This window comes from Malaya genurostris, chromosome 3, assembly GCF_030247185.1.
Source record: "Malaya genurostris strain Urasoe2022 chromosome 3, Malgen_1.1, whole genome shotgun sequence".
NCBI classification, from domain to species: Eukaryota; Metazoa; Arthropoda; class Insecta; order Diptera; family Culicidae; genus Malaya; species Malaya genurostris.
Window position 1 is genome coordinate 297189005 of NC_080572.1, and position 21387 is coordinate 297210391.

The 21387-nt window shown below is 40.0% G+C and overlaps 1 protein-coding gene across 2 annotated transcripts in view; it reads left to right on the plus strand.

Moving 5' to 3' along the window:
• The first annotated feature begins 7186 nt into the window (after nucleotides 1-7186).
• The window catches only part of LOC131436870 (talin-2), a 179095-nt gene continuing 164894 nt past the window's right edge, over nucleotides 7187-21387 (plus strand). Inside the window, exons 1-2 of one of the 2 annotated variants that reach the window (XM_058605828.1) lie at nucleotides 16504-16575; nucleotides 16928-17311. The gene's annotated coding sequence lies outside the window, so the exon portion shown is untranslated. Of the gene's footprint in view, nucleotides 7345-16503; nucleotides 16576-16927; nucleotides 17312-21387 lie in introns of those variants that run through there. The other variant, XM_058605827.1, reaches the window with a different exon arrangement.

Sequence of the window (21387 nt, forward strand, 5' to 3'; positions counted from 1 at the left end):
AGAAAAAGGTTTCACAATAAGTTTTAACTGTTGGTGCTCGAATTTGTAGTAGTTTTGGTTTCCAAAGAAGTTATGGGATGTAATTACTTCGATTTGCCATATTTTAGTCACTTTTTATAGCCAAGCGTCACATATTTTCAATACATCGATGAAAGAATGAGAATTGAAATTCTGCTGTTGCTACCTGAAGACATTAGTTTGGTTTCGTCTTGCCACAGAGGAAAAAGTGACGTTGACATTTATACTCTCTCATTTTTTCGATGAGAAACGAAAATGCTTCGTCTCTCTTCGTTTGTTCTAGTGTCGGTCATTTACGAATGAGACAGTAAAACATTGAAAATAAGACTGCTGGAATGGTTTCTTTCATTGAGAATGCATGACAATTTTAAGCTCTGGTATTGAGTGTAGATTTCATCCATCAGAGTGAACGCGAGAAGCAGAACCGAGCAGGCGACAGACATTAGCAGACCAAAAGTGAGAAACATGTTTAGAACAAATCAATAGTACTATGTCAGAGTACAAGCGAGAATTTCTCTCTGCGTTTATTCTGTCAGGGTTCCTTTTATTTGCTGTAAAAAATCTTCCGCTCAGCTTTTCACGCTCACTCTCCGGCGTTGGTTTGTTTTGTTTTTCATGTGAGAGAAGCTAAATGTTTTTAGTAGTTATAATCTCCTAATGAAGTGAATATGAAGCTCAAAGCATTGTTTTGGAAGCTAAACACTTCGAAAAATTCAGAACCTAAGTTCTACAGATTATAACTTTCATATGATGTGCAATTGATATTAGATTGAACATTTATCATCATTCGACAGACTTTTCAAATACACATCAGGGATCCACAAAAATGAGAAAATGCATTTTATCTTGGAAATAAAACAGCCCTGGTCCTATCCTAGGTTTAGCTTATCGTTTAGTTATCGCGCTCGTGTGCTATGATGATAATTGCAATTTTATCTGTCATAATTCTAGGAAAAACGAATTTCAATTCAAATAATGATTTATGGTCTATTCTGCCCATTATTCCAATGTTCACAGGTTTTTCCATCCGTTTGATTGCACAGATTCTATATCACTGATCATATATTTTATTGAATATTCTGAGAAACTGATAGATTTTTAAGATATTTTAACAACATTTTCTCAGATTTTTGCTTGCTTTAAGCAACACAGATGATTCTGGGTAGAATCATTTGATCAGTTAGTTAAATTAATCGATTAGTACTAAATAGTAATCGATTACACTAATCGATATATATATTTCTGATAATACATCCTTCAAGATTTTATCTGATCAACAATTCTCCTCCATGTAACTCGATCCATGGCTGCTTGCCTCCAACCACGTCGGCGCCCGATACTATCCAGGTTTCGCTCCACTTGGTCCAGCCACCGTGAACGCTGCGCTCCTCTTTGTCTCGTACCTGCCGGATTAGAGGTGAACACCAACTTGGTGGGACTGTTGTCCGGCATTCTCACGACATGCCCCGCCCACCGTACCCTTCCAGCCTGGGCTACTTTCCGGATACTTGGCTCACCGTAGAGTTGCGCTAGTTCGTGGTTCATTCTTCTCCTCCACACTCCATTCTCCTGCACACCACCGAAGATCGTTCTCAGCACCCTCCTTTCGAAGACTTCGAGTGCTTGCAGGTCCCCCTCGAGCATTGTCCACGTTTCGTGCCCGTAGAGAACCACCGGTCTTATCAGTGATTTGTACATGGTGCACTTCGTGCGGGGGTGAAGTTTCCTGGATCTCAATGTTTTGTGGAGTCCATAGTAGGCACGACTTCCGGATATAATGCGCCTCCTGATCTCCCGGCTGGTGTCGTTGTCCGCAGTCACCAGTGAGCCAAGATAGATGAACTCGTCAACCACCTCGAACTCGTCGCCGTCGATCGTAATACTGCTGCCCAGACGTTGCCTATCGCGTTCAGTTCCGCCAGCCAGCATGTACTTTGTCTTAGACACATTTATCCTCAGTCCTACTCGTGCCGCTTCGCGCTTTAGTCGGGTATACAGATCTGCTACCGTCTCCTTGTTTCTACCGATTATATCCACGTCATCAGCGAAGCACACGAATTGTCCGGACTTCGTGAAAATCGTGCCCGCATGTTGAACCGCGCTCTTCGCATAACTTCTTCAAGTGCGATGTTGAACAGCAGGCAGGACAACCCATCACCTTGTCTTAATCCCCTACATGATTCGAACGGTTCCGAGAAACCGCCCGCAATCTTGACACAACACTGTACACCATCCATCGTAGCCTTAATCAGTCTTGTCAGCTTCCTAGGGAAGCCGTTCTCGTCCATAATTCTCCATAGCTCTACACGGTCTACCGTGTCGTATGCGGCTTTGAAGTCGATGAACAGATGATGCGTCGGGACCCGGTACTCACGGCATTTTTGGAGGATTTGCCGTATAGTGAAGATTTGGTCGTTTGTTGATCTGCCGTTGATGAACCCGGCCTGATAACTCCCGACAAATCCATTTACCAGTGGTGATAGGCGCCGGAACAGGATCTGGGATAACACTTTGTAGGCGGCATTTGACACTGTGATTGCCCTGTAGTTTGCACAGTCCAATTTGTCACCTTTCTTGTATATCGGGGTGATGACCCCTTCCTTCCACTCCTCCGGTAGCTGTTCTCTGTCCCAGATCTCTTCGATTATTCGGTGCATGCATTCCGTCAGTTTCTCCGGTCCCCTTTTGAAGAGTTCTGCTCCTAGACCATCCTTACCAGTTGCTTTGTTGTTCTTGAGCTGTTGGATAGCCTCCTTGACCTCGTTCATAGTGGGCACTGGTACATCTCCGTCGGCTGTAACACTGACATAATCTTCCTCCTCCAACGCCTGATTGTCCGCCTGTGCACTATTCAGATGTTCATCGTAGTGCTGCCTCCACCTTTCGATCACCTCACGTTCGTCCGTCAGGATGCCACCTTCCTTGTCTCTACACATTTCGGCTCGCGGCATGAAGCCGTTGCGAGAGTCATTCAGCTTCCTGTAGAACGCCCGTGTATCCTGAGAACGATACAGCATCTCCATCTCCTCTCTCTCCGACTCTTCCAGGTGGCGCTTTTTGTCCCGGAAAAGGCGAGTTTGCTGCTTTCGTCTCTGTCGATACGATTCCACGTTCTGACGGGTGGCTTGACGCAACATCGCTGCGCGTGCTGTATTCTTCTCGTCCAATATCTCCTGGCATTCACCGTCGAACCATTCGTTCCGTCGACTCCTTGGCACGTATCCCAGGACGCTCTCCGCAGCATTGCTGATGGCTGCTTTAGTTCTGGTCCAGCAGTCCTCCAGGGGAGCATCATTGAGCTCCTCCTCCGCTAGTAACGCTGCTTCGAGATGCCGCGCGTAGGCAGTCGCGACCTCGGTGTCCCTCAGTCGGTCCAGATTATACCGCGGCGGGCGCCGGTACCGTACGTTATTCACAACGGACAGTTTTGGACGCAGCTTAACCATCACAAGGTAGTGGTCCGAGTCGATGTTAGCGCCCCGATAGGTTCGTACGTCGATAATGTCCGAGAAATGCCGTCCATCAATCAGGACGTGATCGATTTGTGTCTCCGTTTGCATGGGTGATCTCCAGGTATATCGGTGCAGGAGGCGATGCTGGAAAAACGTGCTTTTTATGGCCATGTTCTTGGAGGTGGCAAAGTCGATGAGTCTTAGGCCGTTCTCGTTCGTTTGCTGGTGGGCGCTGAACCTTCCAACCACCGGTCTGAACTCCACCTCCTGGCCAACCTGAGCATTGAAATCGCCGATGACGATCTTGATGTCATGTCTTGGGCAGCGATCGTATTCACGTTCCAGCTGCGCGTAGAATTCGTCTTTGTCGTCATCGCTACTTCCGAGGTGGGGACTATGCACGTTAATTATGCTGATATTGAAGAACCGGCCCTTGATCCTCAACCTGCACATTCTGTCGCTGACCGGCCACCATCCGATCACACGCTTTTGCATCTCCCCCACCACCATAAAAGCTGTTCCCAGCTCGTGTGTGTTGCCGCAGCTCTGGTATATGGTGTGGTTCCCGCGAAAGACCCGCACCGTAGACCCCTTCCAACACACCTCCTGCAGCGCTACGATGTCGAACTTGCGGTCTTTCACTATATCGGATAGTATACGCGTGCTTCCGATGAAGTTGAGAGACTTACAGTTCCACGTACCGAGTTTCCAATCTCTTGTCCGTTTTCGTCGCAAAGGTCTGAGCCGATTAGATCCATCCGAATTTTCTTGTTGAACTTCCTGAGCAAGCTCTTTTTATGGGCGGCTAGCTAGGCCTGCGCCAACCTTGCAGTAACGCTGAAGGACCGCGAGAAGAGAGAGATTTGGGCCAGGTGCATATTGAAAGGCGGCTCCAACTCGCCTTGTCAGGGCCAACTGCTTTAGGTCTTGTGGTTTTTAGGCCTAGAACGTGTAGGGCCAACTACCTCGTCCTACCCACACCTGCAGTCAGCCCCCGCTACATGGTTCGGGTCGCGAGTCACAACGAGTTGCTATCGCGACTAAGCATTATCCACCACCTATGACCCGCCCGGTTGCTTGCAGCTCAGCTTCCCTCATAGTGCTCCTCCTCCACCACAGGGCCCGGGAACTTTTTTTGACACTAATCGAATCGATCTTTATAAATCGAAAATCTAGTAATAATAAAATAAAAATATAATAATCGATTTCCGACGAAAAATGAATGCGATAAATTACTCGTACGGAATTTGGAAAATCAACTCTGAAATGCTTACCAAAAGTATTCGAGCGCACGCTGTTGGATCTTTTTTACCCCTCATTAAAACATATAATGTCTTCTAATCAGCACGGGTTTGTCAGAAAGCGATTATTTGCCCCGAACTTAATGAGCTATGTTTCAAAATTGCTAGACAAACTTGAAAAACCGGCAACAAATCAATGCGGTTTACTTTTAGCATTCAAAAGCTTTCGATCGTGTTCCTCATCAGCTCGCAGTGGAAAAATTGAGACGAAGCGTATTCCCTGATTGGATAACTAATTGGTTTATGTAGTATCTCACTTATCGAAGTGATACCGTTCGAGTCGGAACTGAACTCTCTCTGAGTCCTTCAACGTTACATCGGGTGTTCCACAAGAGAGCCATCTCGGCCCACTCCTCTTCTTTCTGTTCGTTAACGATCTTTGTAGTGAATTGTCGTCATTTAAAGTAATGATGATCTTAAACTCTATCGCACCATCACAAGTCTACATTAAGAACGTTTTAAATTGGTGTGATAGAAACGGCATGACAATGAACGTCAAGAATTGTAATGCAATAACTTTCTCACGAGCACAGTCACCGATTTCACTCGTCGGTTCCAACTAAGCGAGTTCCGTCAATTATAGACGTGGGTATCATTCTCGATCGCAAAAAATTCTGGTTTGGAGTTCAGATCGAAAACATTGTTCCATAACTTAGAACTTAAATATTGATATGACTTGCATTTCTTTCCAGAATTGTTGCTAAATTGAAATTCTAAATAAGTGTTCCGAACTTAAATTAAGATTCAGTTCCAGTGTCTTAGTTGTAACTTTTGAACCTGTATTCTGGAACTAGAATCTGAAAGTTAATTCTGAAACTAAACTCTAAGTTTATAATTAAGTTCAGAATTCAGGTGGATTAGAATCCAGATTCTGAATTGAGTTACAAAACAAAATAATGAGTTCTTGAGTTAGTTGAGGGCGAATCTAGAAAAGAAGCCCCATGGTAAAGTAAGGCATATTCACGTTAAAATGGAGACATTAAGCTTCGGAAATCATCCCATTTATTTATTATTATACAATTACAGTGTATCAATTCAAATATGAAGAATTTATTTAAATTGGTAATTTTCTTGTTCTTCTTCAGAATAAAAAATGGTCGGGATGGGACCATGCTTTTTCAAAACGACCGATTTGCTACCTTTCGTTATAGCCACGTTTTCTTCAACAATTACTATCTGAATGGCAAGTCATAGCGGCTTAAAATGTAGGTATCTTGTACAAGTGTTGAAATAAAACACTTTTGAAGTCGCTGTTCCTTAAGAGGTCTGTTTCAGACCCTTAGGGTGAAGCCAGAGAGAAAGCGACACGCGACGCGATGCGAAACTTGACAGATCGCACGGAGTCACGCGGCAGAGCTCCGTCCATTTAAGTTCAGCAGAAAAATGACAAGTATGTCAGATTGAGGGCGATGCGATCGATCAGTAGTCGTTTCCCAACCCATCGAGTTCACTCAGACATACTTGTCATTTTTCTGCTGAACTTGAGTGAACGGAGCTCTGCCGCGCGACTCCGTGCGATCTGTCAAGTTTCGCATCGCGTCGCTTTCTCTCTGACTTCACCCTTACTACGGTATACTTTATTATGTGAATTATGTAGAAGAAATGCTGGATTTTTCGCGGTGAACTTGAACTGCTGTTACTTGAAGTATTCGTTAATTCGAATACTTAAACTTATACTTTGAAGTTTAAACACAGAAACAATTTGTAAAAATAATGGAACGAATGAGAATAAAATGAATGATTCTACAGTGTAAATGCATGAACACCAATAATTTAGGTTATTTTTTCCAAAAGCGACAAACATCTCGACAATTTCTAGTCTTTCCGAAACCGAAAATCTCGGTAACGCAAATTACTTGTTAGATAGCAAATACCAAGAATTTCAATTGTTTTAAAGATTGCCGAGCTGTTGAAATCTCTGTAAAGTTAAGCCGAAATGCGGAAAAAAAAATCTAAATATGCCGGTGTATTTTAATATGTTATCTCGCAACAGTTGAACAAACTTACGTAATTCTGCGTGAATAAATTGTTCAAATTACTAACAACGAGAAAACCCAACCTTTGATGACAGAAAATCGTCTCCGGTGGTTAGTGTAGCCTTAGCTGAACGTTTTTCATATTCACCTAAACCCTAATACAGCCGTGCTTTTGGCGTACGCCTCTTTGACGTTTCTCCTGTAGTCTGTCAGCATACTCTGTATCGATTTTGACGTTCTCTCCCTTTGCACTTTATTCATAATTTCGAGCTGACACTAACACCACCGCAAATTGCGGGCAGTCGGCGCATGCTTGTCGGTACGGTGCGTACACTACCGCAGCAGAGTCGCAAATATACGTGATTACGTTTATGCTTGCCTCTCTTTCGGCCCGTGTGTATTGAATGGAAAAAAAGTAAACATCACAGCCATTCACGTTGTGCTGGTTGTGTGGAACGAAAAGAAAAAAAACGAATGAAGGATTGAAACCAGCCTGTGTGTATAGTTGTGTATGCCAGTTTTAGGGCGTTTTGTGTCAAAGTGCTACCTTTTTCCGTGTTTTTCCTGCGAAAAAAACCTGATGGCTTGCTGAAAAAGGTATGTTATCATAATTGAAGATGAGATATCAGCAAACGGAGTGATCAATCGATCGAGAATCGTGAAAAATTGCGTTAAATTTGCCGGAAATTTTGCATCTGGTTGGGCCCAACCGAGACTGAAGTAACATCATCCGCCATTTTTTCCTATCTTTCGGTTTCGATGTGTATTTGTTGAGGTTCTTTTTACACTTGCGAAAAGCAAATTTTTGCTGCGATAAAATTCATGATAATGGTGCTAATTATAAGAAAAAACTAATATTTGATGATACGTGCCAAAGCGCAAATATACGAATAATGTAATTTCCTAACTCTCGGATTTTTGGCGTTGGCACTTTGCACGGTAAATGTTTCTATTCGTAAAGATGTCAATTTACGGTAAATCTCCAATAGGTTCCTTATTTGGTAATCGAGACGTGAGCTACCGTGAGTTGGGTTTGAGTTTCGTCATAGTTCCTACCTGTAATGTGAATCGATTTGTTTGAATACACTGAAAGGTGTATTGCCAGTGAAACTAATAAAAAAAATAAGAATCTCAATCATTTCACTCAAGGACGTCTGAAGCATCCGCTCTCAATTCCAATAAGAAATTTGTTTTGTCGACATGGGAAGGGATTCAGTATGCTCGTTTGTTTTGTGAGGCAAGCGGAAATTAAGTGATTCATATTATAATCAGCGTCATGAAGGGCGTGATGATAAAAAAAAAAAACATCGTGGCACACGACTAAAATGAAGAGTTGAAAAAAAACTATACAGTATAAGCATAATTGCGCGCTATGCCAGGATGAGTCGTCGGCTGCTTCGGCTCCGTCTGTACGATTCGAATAATCGTTCCTGTGACTTAAGAGTCTTAAGCTGAAGGATTATTTGGACTTTACAGTAGCTGTTCAAGTTTGATGTCCGGATGGAAAAGAAGTTTTCCGTATTTCAGAACTATTCAGTAATTTAAGCTTTCTGTTCCTTTCTGTTTTTCCATCGGATTACATTTCTCTCGTAGTCATTTGCATCTATTGTATTCAATGTTTACAGAAGGCGATATTTCGGCCTACAAATAGAACTCGCTGTATATCGATATGCGCGCTTGCGTTGCGCGTTTGGTATTTGAGTCAAGCTTGAGATCGGAAAATAACGCTTTCCTGGCAGCTTGGCGTTGGTTACGGCGAATGACGAGAATAAAAAAAAAAACACAGACCTGAATGAAACATCTCCGTTGACGTGCTACAACACCGTGATGAGGTTGTTCTCATGGTAGGTAGTGTTGTACGATATTGTACTTAAGCATTGCTAAATTTAGCCAAATATGAAATCATGTAGTGCTATTTTTGACAGAGGGTCGGCAAAATCGACACTGGCTGCTCATTTTAGTGCAATACTGGCGGCAGGCCCGTGCGTCGAAATCATTCAAGGGAGGGGTTCAAGGGAGGGTTCAATGGAAATGGTCAAATGGGGGAGGAGGTGAGGGGCGTTTCAAGAGGGGTGGAGTTTCAAGGGAGGGAAAGGGGTTCAAAAGGTGGGGAAGGTGCAAAAATTTGAAAGAAAACTCAAGTTACTTGCACTTTTAAATAAAAAGTACTCTATTGTTCATGGAACTTATTTTGAAAAATTTTTCATGGGGGGGGTTTTAACCCCCAAAACCCTCCCCTGCGCACGGGCCTGACTGGCGGTATGCTGTGCTAGAAATATATTCGCTCGTGTTTCCAATACTTACGATTTCATCTTTCCGTCAGCTTCGATATGATAATTGAGTGTTTGCTTGTCGGTAGCGGACTGTCAGGAAACGGAATAAATCATTGTTATTTTTATTAGTGTTGCTATTTTTACTATTGCATCCAGCAACGTAGAACTACTTTGTATTAACATCTGGAACTAGAGTTTCGAACAATTTCAACTTAGTTTGGTAAAACAGGATTTTTTTTGGATAGCCCATCGACGACAATGTACCGGAAATATGAACAGCAATTTATGATAAAATCATTAGTAGTATAGAAAAAATAAAATAAATGACTTAAAATTTAAGCTTTTTTTGACAAAAAAGATTCGCTCACAGGTTGTTTATTGTCTGGTGAACAGAGAAGATGTTTGAATATATGGTACCGGTCGTGAGGCGGCTAGGATTTAGATCATTGTTCGATGTAAGCTTACCAACTCGGTGCTGTTGTAGAACTGTGTCTACCATAGCTCAGGGCGGCAGAAATGGTAAACGCGTATGCACGGATTGCATAAGAACGCAGGTTCGATTCCTGCCTATGAGTGTATCATTTTCCAGAAAGTCATCTTTTCTGTGAGTTTCTCATTCATTCGAAAAATTCAATATATTTTTCCACTCTTTGAAAACTTGAACTTATTTATGGTAATTTTACGTCAAACCAACTAAAAATAATAAATCGTCAAAATTTAAGTCTTTTATAATTTTGGGAATCAATGAGCATCAAGTAGAGAAACGCGTCGCAAGCTTCGGCGATGATTTTGAACACTCCCGAGTTTCAGAATCTAGGGATTAGTTCCAAAATCCAGAAGCAGTATTCATTTACAGAATTAGGTACAGTTAAGGAGTTTTCATTTGAAAACTCAGGACAAAAATTCAGTTCACAAATTTATTTGTCCCGCTTATATTCGTCGACAGTTTCGATTATTCTTGCATTCCAAAATCCAAAATTCAGATTCAGAATTCAGGTTCAGAATTCAAATGCAGTGTTCAGTTACAGTTACCAAATTCAATGTCAAAATTATAATCAAAAACTCGGAATTCAATTTATTCAATTCTGCTCCAAAATCCCGTTTCAGAATTCAGGGCTATAATTCAGTTTCAATATTCAGCTCCAAAATTATGTCTTTTTCTTACTCGTAAACCGACTTCGATCATTCCCACGTTTCAAAATCCAGGATAAAGTTTTAGAATTCAGATTCAGAATTCAGTTCCAAAATTCAATTGCAGTATCCAGACCCAAAATTTATTTAAAAAATTCAACTTTCAAATTTATGTTCCGAATTCAGTTCCAGAACTTAGCTCCGGTTACAGAATTCAACTTCAGAACCCAGGTCCTGAATCAATGTCCTGAACAGATTCCAGAATTCAGATTCGGAACTCAGCTCCTGAATTCAGTGCTTAAAAATCAGTTCTAAATTTCCAGGTCCAGATCTAATAATACGGGAAGATCTGATCCAATTTCCAAGATCTGGATCTCTACTTGGACTTCGGCCAGTAGTATGGTTAGTAAAGTTCCGATTGCTTTTTCGCATTGCATTATGACTATGACATTATGACTTCTGGTCAGTCAGTAATTATTTAGTAAATTACTGATATATCAGAGACTCGGATGATTCGCATCGCTAAGTTCGAATCCTTTGGTAGAAGGTAAAAGTTTCGATGCGATAAACTTTCTTCTTACTTAAATAAACCTTGCTACGCCGAATTTTTTCAAACTTTATCTTCAAATCCCTACTCTTCCTTGAGTACTATGGCTCTACATTTTCCATATTCTTTCTCTTCTCACAACATCTAGGCAGTTTGATATTGTTAAAAAAAACCGAAAGATAAAATGAGTAATTTTTGGACAATCGAAAGTTCAAGTTACTATTCTTTTAAATATTGTGTCCATTAACTTTTACATGAACACTGCATTCGTTTAATAGTTGTATCAATAGTCGTCGCATTAGTCGACACCACATCATTTTGTTTAGTACCCCACCTACAGTTATAGAATGGTGGAGTTCGGTACTGAGAATCTATATCAGAAAGTTTTGTATGAAAATGAACGGAGTGATTGTACCAGTATTCAGCTTATCGTTCGAGTCAATGCATAAAATCTCACAACTAATGGTTTTCAATCCACCAGAATTTACCCGATGCGATTGAACGAACTTCAGCATGCTAAATGCAAGACAAACAATTTTGTTTGATCAACAGCAGAATCCTATCTTTAATTCGTACAAAAATCGTTCTATAATGTGATTTGTTCAACTCACGCCTACGATGGTCAACATTAATCACAATGCATCTTCTGGTAAACAATATCATAACTTTTGATCCTGTTTACGGTATAGCTAGAACACTCATATGCGTTCCATCGTTAAATCATTTGGCAAGCAATAATGTTGATACCCAGTTAAGCACGTGGCTCGGAATGGCGAATCACATGAATCAAGTATGCATGTGAAAACTTCACACAAAACAAGTCGTTGCGCGCCACAAAAGTTCCTTCAACGATCTAGTATTCCTTTCTTCGACTGCCAAACACTTATGCAATTTGTTATGCGCCAAACACCTTCCGATGATCTAGCAAGCATTGGTGACTTTATCAACGGAAAATTCCATTGTCCATACAAAACAATTATATGGATTTTTCCCACTTTTCCGGCAAGTTTTCTTAATTTTTTTTTATGTACGAACCCGGTGGGGGTAAAAACTGTTCATACGAAAAAAAAATCATGTAAATCCGTCCATCCGTTCTTACGGGATGCGATTACAAAGAATGATCTCCTTTTATATATATATATATATATATATATATATATATATATATATATATATATATATATATATATATATATATATATATATATATATATATATATATATATATATACTAGCTGACCCGTCGAACCTCGTCTCGCCAAAAAATTATTTGTTCGAATTTATGTTTTCGGAAAGTAAAATCGTCAAACGATTAAGTGGTTAACGTTTCTCTCCTTTATTTTTCTGAATACTCAACCTACAATGAACGGAATTCGACACACATTCGCTTTAGCCCAAAAAAGAAATATCACCAAAAATTAATGTGAAAATGTTAAATACTTCTGTTAAGCAAAAATTGAGCAATTATACAAATTGTCACCGCTTCCTTTGAGTCAATGCACTGAACAGCGATTTCTCTCTAATGGCTTCGATATAATGAATATAAGATGCCATGTTATCTGTTCCAGATATGAATCTTGCTTCCGGTAATCGAGAAAAAGCTCACTAACCAGAAAGCATTCTGAACAGTCCGTTTTTTATGAATTACTCATACTTGAATGTTCACCCGCTGTACAGCTTTCAAGCAGCGAGAACGTTTCTCGGAACTTTTTCTGTATGTTCAAGTTGCCAAAAAGTGCCACACGTACTTTATAGCTCTAATAAAATGGATATTTTACAGGTATTGTGGAAATTTTGGTTGCTTGGAGAAACGTCACTTATGTCGTTTTCGCTTGATGGCAAACCTAACCCAGTTTCCACCCTAACTGCTGTCAAACCATTTGTTTGAAGCTAGTTTCGAACCTAGTTTTATCATTGTTAAACTGAAAATCGAGTCAGTTTCGAACTTGGATTTTGAATCAGGTTTACTCAAGTACCCGTTTCTAAGTTCGAACCCACCGCAGTTTCTTGAAAAGTGTTTTTTTTTGCAGAAACTATCCTGGGTCAGTTCCAGTTTTCTCAAGCGAAAACGACATTAAATCATTCGATAGCAAAATGCAAGGAAAATCTCTTAGTTTAATCTTAGCGCCATTACAGCACAATCTTTTCATTGATTCATTAAAAAAATTATAATTTTGTTAAGCTTACGTTCACAATGACCAATATTATTCATCCGTCTCCATAACATACAATAGATCAACTGAAGAACTCATTCTTCTACCTACAACGGTATCTCTAGAACAGTCATATGCATTTCGCATTTTTTAATTATTAACAATAAATTTGAAATAAGCACGAGGCTCGAAATGAAGAATCACACGAATCAAGTATGCATGTGAAATATCCACACAAAACAACTCGTTGTGCGCCAAACAATTTTTTCAACGATCTAGTCTTCTTTTCTTCGACGGCCAAACACAACAGCAATTCGTTATGCGCCAAATACCTATCGATGATTTAGCAATCTTTGACGACGATTTCAACGGAAAATTCCATTTCCCATACAAAACAACTTTTTGGATTTTTATCACTTTTCCAGCAAATTTTCCTAATTTTTTTGATGTACGAACCCGGCGGCGATAGAAACTAACCAAGCGAAAAAAGAATCATGTAAATCAGTCCATCCGTTCTTACGTGATTCGATTACAAAGAATGACCTCTGCATTTTTATATATAGAGACTAGCTGACCCGTCGAACTTCGTCTCGCCCCAAAATTTGTTCGAATTTATGTTTTCGTACATCAGAATTGTAAAACGACTGAGTGAAGAACTTTTTCTTTTGCCTAGACTGCCCATACTCGCATATCGATTTTCGCCAATTTTGAGTTAGCTTTAGGAATGCAATTTATTCTCAATAAACTCTCAGAAATTGCAATAAAAGTTGAAGGTTTGTTCAGTAAAATGTGAAAAAATATTAACTCATATCATTCCCATTCAGTGCAAATTTCAATAATTTTATTTGTTGAAATATTGGAATAACAAAGGTTTATTACCAATATTTGATGTGATGATACCATGATTTAGCATTAGGTAGCGCAATAAATAAAAAAATGGAAATAAAATTTTTATCGTCTTTTTTCATATGGGACTGATATGCAAGCATGGGCAGTACAGCGGTCATACAGCCATATGCATTCGGCCATTAATTCATTTATGTCGTATTCACTTGATTTCAAACCTAAACCAGTTTCCACCCCAACTTTTGTTAAACCGTTTATTTAAAGTCAGTTTCGAACCTAGTTTCAACGTTGTTGAACTGAAAATCAAGTCAGTTTCGAACCTGGTTTTTATATCAGGTTTGCTCAAACCCCCGTTACTAAGTGTGGACCCAACACAGTTTCGTGAAAAGTGTCTGTTTGATGAAACTATCCTGGGTTAGTTGAAACAGTCTTGTGCATTCCGCCATCCGGTAATTTTTCAAGCAATAATTTCGATACCCAATTGAGCACCTGGCTCGGAATGACGAATCACATGAATCAAGTATGCATGTGAAAACTTCACACAAAAAAACTCGTTGCGCGTCAAACAATTTTTTCAACGATCTAGTATTCTTTCCTTCGACGGCAAAGCACTTATGCAACTCGTTGCATAAAACATCAATCGTAGGTCTAGCAATCATTGGCGACATTTTCAGTGGAAAATTTTATTGTCCATACAAAACAACTTTATGATTTTTTTCCACTTTCCCGGCAAGTTTTCCTAATTTTTTTGATGTTCGAACCCGGTGGGGATAAAAACTGACCCAGTAAAAAAAGAATCATGTAAATACGTTCATCCTTTCTTACGTGATGCGATTACAAAGAATTACCTCTGCATTTTTATATATAGAGATAGATATATCGTATAACCTCGTATAATATGTATTTGAATAAAAAAACTTATTTGATTCAAATACATTTAACGTACAGTAACAAGCATTGGAATCAAACAAATTTTTGATTTGATATAATAAAATTTTCCGGTTTGAATCCATATCTCAATATATTTAAATCTGATATGCATTACCACACTGAATTCAATCCAAAGAGAGGATCGATAAAATGGTTTGTCAACTTCAAAGTAAAGGTTTTACTTGACTATATTTTTGAACTTGCTTTGTTATCCGATGAGCAAGCAATACAATGTTTATAACTGATGCCAATTTTGATGACAATGTCTTCCTAGTGATAAAAATAACAAAAATTTCTAATAAAATATAACAGATGCAGCTGAAACATAACTAATTTATGATCTGCTGTTGAAATAGTATCGTAAAAATAGAAAAATTCAAACAGCAGAACTAGAATAAAATCTTCAAGTCCTGATCAAACCACTAGCAACCGATAACAATGACCAATAGTCGATGGACTGAATCAAAAGCTTGACCGATTTTTGACCGCTATCCGTCACTCCAGATCTCACCCGAAACCGGGATGAAACTATCACTTTTTTCGCGAAAAACGGACACAGACCGGTTCGCCTTGTCAGGGCCAAACAGCGGACCAGTTGCAACAACGATGCATATGTTTTCGCCTTAGTTTATGAACTCATATGGCCACATGGACAACTTTCCATCGCCATATGGAACATGCTTTGCACAGACGCACAGACTGACTTTATGACCGACGCGTGTGTGTGTGAGTGTGCGCGAGAGTTTGTAGATCGGTTATGAATGGAGCACTTTTTCCCTCTGTACAGCCCAGAGTCGACCCCATTTGCCGAGGGGGCAAGATGCGATCGCGAAACCGATGTGCCGGCTAGCACAGGGTGGTGTTAGATTCCGTAACCGTACTTCTCGCGAACTTGCACTTGTTCCTTTGGCAACACGCGTACACTGAAGTGTGTGTGTGTGTGTAGGATATTGATCCAATCGCGATAACCGGCCTACTCAGTTAATGCTCCGTGGTAGAAACTAATTTGCGCGACTAGCCGAGTGGAATTTCTCGAGAAAATCGTTTCTTCTATTGATATGGAGCGAAATCAAATTCCTCCGGTGACGTCTTTTGGATGATTGGATACGGATAGGGGATACGAGTTTTTTTTTTGGTTGGGGGGAGTCAGCACATATGAAATCCCACGCTTTCCGCCGAACCTTTCGGCTGTAGGAAACGCCTTTCGGTGGAGCTGTCAATATCTTGATTCGAAAGAATTCCATCGGGTTCGGCGTCGCGTTGATTAAGTCACATTTGCAAGCGCTTGTAGCAGGAAGCTGCCACAGCTCACAGACAGCCCGAGAATGCAAAGCCGGGCCGGGCGGTTGATTGTTTTTGTCGCGGCGTCATAAGTGCAAACGGAATTCTTGGGTGCGTTCAAGCCGGTGGTCGTAGAAGCGTACAGACGCCACGCGATGATATCATATATCAGATTATGAAGGAATGTAGTACACTCAACATTTTTGCGCGCGATCGTACAGGATCGTGTGACTTTACGTGTTCGATTCTGAAGTTTCCAATGATTGCTATTCAATCTGTGCGTGATATTCATCCGGCTCGGAATGTCAACTAGAAACCTTTTATTTTCATTCGTTTAGAGATTACCTATGTTTCACCAAAAAAGATAACGATATAATGCCCAGAGATAACCCAGGTGGGCAGCCGTGCGCTATGGTGAACGCTTCCAAGAACGTTCCAAAGACTTAAATTCTCAAACTCACAGTGACAGCTGGTCTCATCCTAGGCTACTACTACTACTACTACTACTACTCAGCAACCACGCGCTAAGTCATCGCCGTCATCGTCATCGACTCAATGCCAAACCGCCACCGCCAGTAAGTCAGCGGAGTGCGATCGGAACCGCGCTCAGTAACTGCCAGCACGTACAGTAAGTCGCGCGCGATTTTCGCTGCTCCGCACAAACTCGGTAATGTTTATTTTTTTTTGGTTTGTTTGTACGACCGCACATCCGCCCACACATACACCGTAATTAGTCCTACAACCCCTTCCGTTCTAGACGTACGCGTCTCAGTACAGTGAAGCAATCGTGGTGCACTTATGGAGTATGGTGCTGTGCGATAATGGAGGCGTCGGCAAATTAACAGTTTTTCCTTCGAGTTGACCTCAGTAAATTGTGTCCTTGAGCTCGATGAAAATCGTGTTGTGAATGACGTGTTTTGGAGCTTCATATCAGTCAGATATCGTTGTTTAGTGCTATATTTGCTATTTGAAACGGTGACGTCATTTTTGTGTTTTTGTGGGTATTTTGAAATTTGCAGGTTTCCGACGTTGATCGAATTCAAATTGTGTGTGTGTGTGGAAGTGATACATTGTTAACCAGAGTTAGAGGTGATAGAAAATTTTTAACCTTCAGTGAATTTAGTGAGAGCAAATTTAAAAATTAAAAATAAACGTGGAATAAATTCTGTGCAGGAGTAGATCGACACAAATCAAAACACCTCCTACACAAATCGGGCACACTCGGGCCGGCGAGGTTACCCACGTAAAACACCGTCGTATCTGCCGAGAACTCCGATCCGGAGATCCTACCACGCATCCGAAGGTGATCGGATTGGCGTGCCGTGACTGCGATTAAAATTGAATCGAACCAAAACAGCGGAAAATTTCATCCCTAACCGATTTGAAAAAAAAATAACAAACGAGTAAGTTACCGATTTCAGCTTCTGTGTTTTTGGGATGGTTCAAAACTACCAACCGCCTGCGGTATGGAAATTATCGATTTTCCGTGTCGTTACGAGTTCTCCATTAGCTCGACCGTCTTTTTTTCCCTCTTCTTTCCACAGCATTCCAGATAACCCGCATTGGGCTACCGGTTTTTTCACTTCCCCCGGCATACTTTGATGCATGGGTTCAATCGTTCGATCGATTTGGTGCATTTTCCGTGCTCCATTTGTTTATACGAATGGGGGGTACGCGGATGCATTTCCGTTGCCTTGTTGTTTTGATCAAGACTTTACAAAAAACCAAGAATCTGATGGAATGGTCGCACAATTCAGCGGTCAAAAATTTGAGGAGGCGTGGATTAGAACTTTTGCGTCACTTTAAGAACTTTTTTTTTATTCAATAATGTAATATAATTTTAGGCACACTGCCTAAGCTCTAAGATGCCAAGGGTATTTTCTAATCTTAATTAACGACTAACTTAAAAGTAGAATAGTATCATTAGACTATGTCATCTCGGGTTCTTGTAAATCCAAAAGGAGAACCCTTCGATCATAAAATTGCGATATTGCAGTTTTTGATTTTTGCGATAGTTGATTTAACTAATTTCTTTTTGATTCAACCAATATGGTTTTTGATTTGCATATATTCAAGTAGTTAAAAAATATGTTGTTTTGTATGCTGTCAAATGCCGGAGACAGTTGAAAGCAAAACAATAATCGCAATGCAAAATCAAGAACTTTTTTAGTTGAAATCTGTTCGCGTCGCTTCAAAATGTCAATGAAAACAAACAATCGATGGTTAAAGCGTTTGGAGTAATTGTGTTCATTTGATTTGAAAAATTTATGATAACAAGTGTTTATCTAACAGCGGTGTTGTGATAAAGTTAACCTTGTTTAAGATGAAAAAGATTTGGTGACAAATTAGAAAATGTTAATGAATGACCATCTCGTAATCTTTCAGGTATGCGCAAAAATTTTATGCTTCAAATTCGATCATTGATTTACTTCCAGCAGACTGTTTTACTTCCAGCTGTTTGATACCGATGATGATGTTCATGCATTAGCAATAAAACGCTTTTTGACATGAATTTAATTTATAAAAGTAACAGGAGCGAAGGGTTTCAAACACACAGAACGCGCTGCGATTGAATGGCGCGTTTGAATTGCGTCGCAAAATTCCAATTCCCAGCGGTTGATGCACCCAAGCTCATATAAATTGACTAAAATTATCAGTGCATAACTTTAGTTCAACCGTTTCAAGGCATCATCTTTCAATACTCATTTTAGGTAAATTTAATAATTTCGCTAATTTACTCGCCCTTTCGGGTACTTTTGCTGATTATAAACGTTTTTCTACATCAATCATTTCCGATCGAATCAGAAGTTTTTTTTTAGAATTTAGATCTTTACTGATCTCGACTTGACATGATCATGATCATACAAAAATCAAAATCACTTAGAGATCAGATCAGTTCTGATTTCGTAATGATAATTTATTCCTTGGTTAAGATCACTTGAAATCAGCAGTGATCGGTAGTTTTCCCAGCCCTAATGTTATTACATGTCAATATAAAATACTGTTTATATTTTAACAACGAAATTTATTTCATGAATCTCAACATACCGAACTTATTTCAAATAGATCATGACGTGTATCAGTGAGTATATTTCGATTATTTTCGCAAATCAATAACATTGTTCGAGTTGATTCAACTATTTGCAATGTCTAAAACAAATAAAACCGATTTATTTTTCAACTAACAGAATTTTGTTTCAATAACAACGCCAGTTATTTCAACTAAAATATTGGTTGAAATTGAAAGGTATGTGTCCTCACTAATTGACAGCATTTTTTTTTAAACAGTTAAATTAGTTGTTCCAACCATCGCTTCTGCTAATCGAAAAACAAAAATGACAGTTTAGTTAAAACAACAATCGATTAGTTGTACCAAATTTTAACCAATCGAATTCAGAAAATCAACTAATATTCTGGTTGAAATGGGATCGCGGGTGGTTCCGTCCAGCTTTCAGCAGGCGATCGGCAGTGGTCAATGAATTGAGTGTTGCATGAGTCTTCCAGCTGGCGTTGGTCCGTGGGGGTCAGCGGGAAACACCCCCAGGCTGCGAAGGCCCGGCGGGTGGCCCGCATGCTGGTTTTCGACTGGAGCGGTCTTCCGTGGGCGGTGATGATGATATTGCCGAAGAGAATGAAAGAGAAGTAAATATTGTGGAAAACGTGGTAAAAAGGGGATGCGGGAGCTAAATGTCTGAAAACGACAGAGATCTAATTAGTTGCCATCGAGATGGTGAAGAGACAGGGTACTTTAAGAACTTGAGCACTTCTTCCTATTTTTATGCAAAATATAATAACCATGAGTCGTGTTTTTAATTGTAGGCCAGTTGTCGTATTTTCGAGCCCCGGTCTGAAAAAGAATTCTTAGTGTCAGTAGAATCGTAGCACCAGCCATGCAACGTTTCTAGGCGCTATAAATTGGCTGCGAAGTCTGTTGAAACACAGAAGGACAAATTCCCCAATTTTCCATACGCTCTAGTAGTAGCACTAGTCATCAATTGGAGATTTCGGCATTTCAATCCAAAACTCGATCCAAAATGAAATCCGATGGTTGAGTTCGAGGTTCGTATTTCGATGAAAACTTTTTTGACGTAGGACTACGTCTTTCTTTACTATGCTCACCTAGGCGCATTTTCGAAATTCCACAACACGAACGTGTAACGAAATTGCTTCAGATTTGATTTCTTAATATGTTTTTCCCTGTTTGAGTATTTCCCTAATTCTTTCACGTAACGAATGGTAGAAGGTGTAAGATTGTTATTACTATCATGTTTATTACGTAGACCCTGTTAGACGTTTGTTTGACCCGGTTTGGCGGTTCAATGCATAAGGCGCTGGTCTTACAAGCCAGTTGTCGTATTTTCGAACCTCGACCTGGAATGATTATTGGTGTCAGTAGGATCGTAGTACTATCCATGTAATGATTCCATACGCTACGAGTCGGCTGCGAAGTCTGTTGAAACAGAAAGGCCAAATTCCACTAAAGGAATGTAATTCCAAGACTTTACTTTGCTTTGTTTTGTTAGCTTTAGTATATGATAATCCAGGAACGAAGACACATCGAGTGCGCAGACCGCCATCTACATCAAGGCAGTGAAACTGCATCCGGCATAATGCAACTGGTGCTTCAGTCAATGGCGAATATAATGTTCTGTTTCTCAAGACTAAACGCACAAAAATAACTAGTTCTTCTGTGTGCATATCTACTGTTGGAAATTCGCTTCAAATAATAGTATTTGCGTCATTCAGTTTCTGGTCGTTTGCATTGGAGAAAAAGACAACGATGGGGAACATTATACAAAATCAGCCGTTCTAATAGCTCTAATTGTTATCTAAAGAACTATTAAAATTACTTCTTTGCAAATCGAAGGAAGAAATCATCAGTTTAGTGCTAATCTAGAATAATTTGACAAGCTTTGTACACTTTTCACAATTTTTCGCAAATTCGCACCAAACGAGTGCAAGTAAATCCAGCATTTCGCTGCTTCGCATTTGAGAAAAATGCTCCGAACCCTCTGAAAGCCTGAAACGAACCCCGCAATTACATCATTCAGCTGCTGGTCGTTTGTATGCGAATAACAGTAAAAATACATTTCATCGACCCGAAAAGTTCTGGACTAGAATCGGTTATGAGGGATTTTTTTTTCAATAGGGTAAAAAAAATACACTGTAATCGTTCCAGTATGCTTTAGGGAGGACTTATGAATCATACAATAACCATGTGATTTCAGCTCAATCGCTGGAACTATATTTTACATAGAATAACACTTACCTTTTCCAATAAGAATTCAGTATCCTAATTCGTACCCCTTATCGGTTAGGAAATTGTGAAAGGAAACCTTTCTTCAAAGACCGCAAAACGACCCGATGCTTGTGGAAAAATTATTGCCTTTACTGATTGTTGATCAATCGAAATACTAAGGCTTGTTTGCGACAAAATCTGGATCGATTAAATTTGTAATAAAACAAATTTGCTGTTGGA